The sequence below is a fragment of the Grammomys surdaster genome, unplaced genomic scaffold (assembly GCF_004785775.1).
Source record: "Grammomys surdaster isolate TR1022 unplaced genomic scaffold, NIH_TR_1.0 273, whole genome shotgun sequence".
Classification (NCBI taxonomy): domain Eukaryota; kingdom Metazoa; phylum Chordata; class Mammalia; order Rodentia; family Muridae; genus Grammomys; species Grammomys surdaster.
This window is the reverse complement of record NW_021604714.1, coordinates 901,537-906,992: the sequence shown is the minus strand read 5'-3', so window position 1 is coordinate 906,992 and position 5,456 is coordinate 901,537. Positions and strand designations below refer to the sequence as shown.

At 42.9% G+C, this 5,456-nt stretch overlaps 1 protein-coding gene across 1 annotated transcript in view; it reads right to left on the bottom strand.

The window, feature by feature from the left end:
• The window catches only part of Micu1 (mitochondrial calcium uptake 1), a 156,510-nt gene that overhangs the window by 120,024 nt on the left and 31,030 nt on the right, over nt 1-5,456 (bottom strand). The window lies entirely within an intron of this gene.

Below are 5,456 nucleotides of genomic sequence, written 5' to 3'. Positions count from 1 at the left end.
GGTACACAGACATACATTCAGGCAGACAACTAGGGTTCGATTCCCAGAACCCACAACATGGCTTCCACCCTCTATAACTCCAGGGATCTCATGCCTCCTCCGTGAACATGGTACACAGACATACATTCAGGCAGACACTCATATATACAAAAAAAATTTAAAAAGATGTCAAATCTGAGATTTCACTGCAGACTAAAGACTCAACCTGAGTAAACACAGCAAGAGCTCTGCAACCCCCATACAGCCCTGCCGCCTGGAGGGTCTCGGAGCAAAGGTGCTGAACTATAGACCATGCCTATTTGCTGGTGACATTGGCTAGAGAAGAAGTAATCTTTCTGTGGCCTGTTTGTATTTGTGCTCTCTTTAAAGACAGGGAGGGGTAAAAGAAGAGGAGAAGAGGAGAGAGTGGAGAGGGAGAGAAGGGTTCAGAATGTTTAGGGCAAGAGGCTTTTTTTGTGAACTAAGATCAGCCATGCTCAAGGTAGGAGAATAAGGTCAAAGCCAGGGGTTTCATACAGAAGGCTATTAATTTGACCACAATCTGAGTATATACATTCTGCTACATATCTTTTGTTTGTTTTTTATTTGAGGCAGAGTCCCATGCCATATCCCTGGTTAGCTTTGAACTTAGAGATCTGCCTCCCTGAGTGTCAGAATAAAGGCCTTGATTACCAGGCAGCTGCTGTACTGTTAACATGAACCAACGGCTCTGTGTGGTTACAAAGTTTTATTCTGAAACAATAGGTCCAGAAAGTAACCGATGTAATAAAGCGGCACATCGCAGAAGTTAGTATACGCATGCTGGTAGCTCAGTACATACACGCTGCCTTCTCTAGCTTAGCATCACAGGCTGGAGACTGCTCCACACCGACTGCCTCTTCCTTCACCAAATCACTGCAGAAGGAATTCAGGACACAGAATCCAAGAGAGCAAAGTTTGGAGGCAGCGATAGGCCACTCTGAGGGACTGGGGGATGTTCAAAGATTTACTAAGGAAACTCGAATTCATTGTCATCCTTCAATTTTCTTTTCTTTTTTCTTTTTCTTTCTTTCTTTCTTTCTTTCTTTCTTTTCTTTTTTTTTTTTTTTTTTTTGGTTTTTCAAGACAGGGATTTTCTGTGTAGCCCTGGCTGTCCTGGAACTCACTCTGTAGACCAGGCTGGCCTCAAACTCAGAAATCCACCTGTCTCTGCCTCCCAAGTGCTGGGATTAAAGGCGTGCGCCACTACCGCCCGGCTCAGACCCAGACATGCATTTGTTTTTGTTTTTTTTTTGAAAGATTTATTTATTTTATGTATATGAGTACACTGTTGTTATCTTTAAACACCAGAAGAGGGCATCAGATCACATTATAGATGGTTGTGAGCCACCATGTGGGTGCTGGGAATTGAACTCAGGACCTCTGGAAGAGCAGTCAGTGTTCTTAACTGCTGAACCATCTCTCCAGCTCCATCAATTTTCTTAAGCATCTTTATGTTAAGACGTATTTTCTATAAAACTGCTGAGTATAACTGGATCAAACCCAGGGATTATTCTTCCTATGAGAAATACACCAACAGGTAGCCAGAAAGGACTTATGACCAAACAGATGAGGGATGGTTTCTCTATAAAATACTCAAACTAATAAATGAAAGAGTTCAGGTATGGTGAAGCCTGCCTCTAATCTCAGCACCTGGAAGTAGAGGCAGGAAGATTAGAAACTCAAGGTCTCCCTCAGCTGCACAGGGAGCTAGAGGCAGCCCGGGATAGACACCTGGTCAAAAAAGGAAAAGGAAGAATGGGGGCAGAAAAGAAATGACATTATTATTACTATTTTGCAATCTCAATGGATAGAAAGATCTAGATTTTGACTACCCATAGCTGCTAAAAGAAAAAATAATGGGTTGGAGAGATGGGTCTGTGGTTAAGAGCACTTCCTGCTCTTCTTTCAGAGAGCCCAGGTTCCATTCCCACTGACTACATGCTAGCTTACAACTGTAACTCAAGACCTGGTACTCTCTTGTGGCCTCCACAGGCACTGCACACATGTGGTACACATACATACACGCAGACAGACACTCATACACATAGAAAGAAATGTAAATACACATAACAATAAATAAATGTAAAAAGGAAGAGAAGGAAAAGGAAGAGGAAGAGGAAGAGAACAGGAAATAGTACCACCACCATCAGTGTGGCTACAGGGACCACACCCATGTCTGATCAAACCTCAGAGTCAAACCGCCAACACTCAAAAAACACAAAGACTGAAGGAGCTGAGCAGCAATTAAAGTAAATGGCAATAAAATGCAACCATAGGAAACTTTAATGGTTAAATGGCCTGGAGCCTGTCCCTTGTATGTGGAGAGAAGTGAAACATGCACCATTAGGCTGGGGGGAAATAGTTCAATTACAGAGTTCACACTTGGTCCTAAGTGCAGCCCTTAGCATCACTGTGGCGGGTGGGAGAGGGCTAACATTAAAACAGCAAGATAAAAGTATTCTCGTCTCATGATGAACACTTGATCCAGGTGAGAGAAGCGGGCGAGCTCACTCTCCCATTGCCCACTAAGGTGAAAGAAGGCCAAGGGAAGGAAAGGCACCTTTGTCCTGCTGATGTAGGATCAAAAGGCCAGGAACCAGTAAGTCCCTGAGTTTTGATTGGCCTGAACACTCGTTTTCAAACGCCTCCATTCCAGCTGCGGCATACGGAACTCACCCATCTAACAGGCTGGAAGTGCCTGGTCATTAGGTAGTCCCTCTAGGCCCTGCCTTGCCAAATAACTACCCAGCCGTGTACAATGGCTGACAAGCAGACACCAGAAACACAGCAAGGGAAGCAAGCAGATCAACTGCTGGCCTCGCCTGAGAAGAAAGCCGCCAGTGATGGCAAGCTTCCACTAAGAGGCTGCTGTCCTGAGTGGAGTGAAAACCATTCCTGTCTCAGGGTTCAGGGGAATTTTGATCACCTTTGAGTCCATTGACTTCTGCCTGCCTTGTGGCATAAGCTAGGGTTTCCCTAAGGCTTCCTCGAGGGGAAGGCCAGGCTGGGACATCTGGTCCCAGGTAAGACTTATACTATCCTCACCTTCACAGAGGTTAATGCTGAAGACCGAGTAACTAGACAGCTCTCAGGACTAATTACAGTGACAGTTAATGATGAGCTAGACTGTCCCTGAGGAGGCAATGTCCCAGGTCCAAAATTAATGGCTTGCATTGCCTGTCTGAAAATGCAAAGTCTAAACAAGTCTGCTGCTGAGTTTTCTATACTTTCCCCAAAATGAAAGGAAGCTATTATAAAGATCTATGCTGTATTGGGGCATGGAATACATATAATCTTAGCATTCAGGAAGTGGAGGCAGGAGGCTCATTGAGAAAAAAGGCAAAAATAAAACACACATAAAAAATCCAATCTATTTGTGGCACCCTCCATATATATTTTGTTTTGTAGAAAAGTAGTTTAAACAAAATCCAGACATCACATGTGACAAGCAGAAGTAAGGGCGTGGATAAAAGCTATACACGAGGGCTGGAGAGATGGCTCAGTGGTTAAGAGCACTGACTGCTCTTCCAGAGGTCCTGAGTTCAATTCCCAGCAACCACATGGTGGCTCACAACCATCTGTAATGGGATCCGATGGCCTCTTCTGGTATGTCTCAAGAGAACAACAGTGTACTCATATAAATAAAATAATTAAATCTTAAAAAAAAAAAAGCTATACATGAATTTGTGGCCAAACAAGAAAGAACTTCGTTATAGTAAAATGTAACTGCTTGGGAAATATGGCTGGGCTGCTTCACATCACAACCGGGAGACCCACAAGGGCTCTTGGGAGATGTGATCTCCTTCAAAAATGATGCAAACTCCTGAACTCAGAAAAGCAGAGATGGTTTTTAAAAGCTTACAACTTAAAAAAATGTAGTTTATCACACAGTCTTTCTCCATGTTCTCTACGTGTATGTGTGTGTGTGCGCGTGTGCACGCACACACGCGCGCACACACACACACACACACACACACACATGGAGGTCTGAATATGACTAGAGGAAGTTGGTTCTCTCCTTCCACCATTTGGGTTTGGGATCCAGAGGTCAGACTCAGGTCACCAGGCAGCAAAGGCCTTGGCTCACAGAGCCAGGCCCAGTGTTTTTATTTTTTTTAAGATGTATTCAGTAAAATTTGTGTTTTATTTATAAGATCTAATTTATATTATTAGATATATTTGTATATACTTTGTAATTTTTGCTTTTATAGACTGTATATTTCTGATTTTAAAAAACTAAAATACTAAAAAATAAGATTGATATTAATAAATATTGATATTAATAAATTGTGGGTATGATTATTAAATTTTAGACGGAAGAGTTCTTACCATGTTCATATGTCACTTAAAAGAAAAAACAAAACCTAACAGAGCAGAAGGGTGAGAAGGAATGAGACGGACTCTGGGGGAATGACACGCAACAATGAGCCTGAAGAGAGGGCGGGGAGCAGCTCTTCCTCTGAGCCCAGGGAAGAATAGGAACTGTTCCTGACACAGCTCAGTTAGGTTTTATAGCTTCAGGAGTTACAAATTAATAAATCGCACTGGTAGCTTTAGTGTCACTGTGATGCAGGAGACCCTGTCATCTGTTATGGGGAAGGCGGGTCTACAAACGGAAGCAACTTAATAAATGCTGATTTGAGTTTGACTGTTTCTAAAGTGGAAGTGTGTAAGTGATGCGGGCAGCTCAGGGCAGCCCTCAGCTCTGAGATCACAGAACGCAGAGGACTGGGGACACATAACTTTCTTCAGATTCATCTCAGTCACAAATGGATTCACAAGCTGAGAAGAATCATGTTTGACTTCATCTAAAACCTTCCGGGCTTCTCAAAGGAGTGACTCTTACAGACACACATGACACAAGAGAAATAACCAGACCTGCTGTAGCATCTGTATTTCTGCAGCTCAAAGCAACTGAGAATTTCAAGTCTGACAAGCAAGCTCCCTAAGAAACAACCCTTCTGAGTGTTATTGAGACACAGAGTCCAGTGTGTCTCACGGACATTATTATAGCGAAACTGAAACTTTTCTGAGGTAAAGCTGCAGTGCCCGGAGGCTGTGGTCATAGTTTACGTTGTCCACGACTATTTGGCTTTCTGTGAATTGTATGTTCCCCCACAAATATTATTCTCCCTTTACTTTTTGCTTTAATGGTTTGGTTTGACATAGCAAACCAGAAATATTACAAATTCAGTTTATCTATGATAATGTTAAGCATTAAGAAGACCCATAACAGAGTATGGTTGGGCACACTTTTGATCCCAGCACTCCAGAGGCTGAGGCAGGCGTATCTCTGTGAGTTCAAGACCAGCTTGCTCTATAGAGTAATTTCCAGAACAGCCAGGACTACAAAGAGAAACCCTGTCTTGAAAAACTAAACCATACCATACCAAACCAAACCAAACCAAACCAAACCAAACCAAACCAAACCAAAC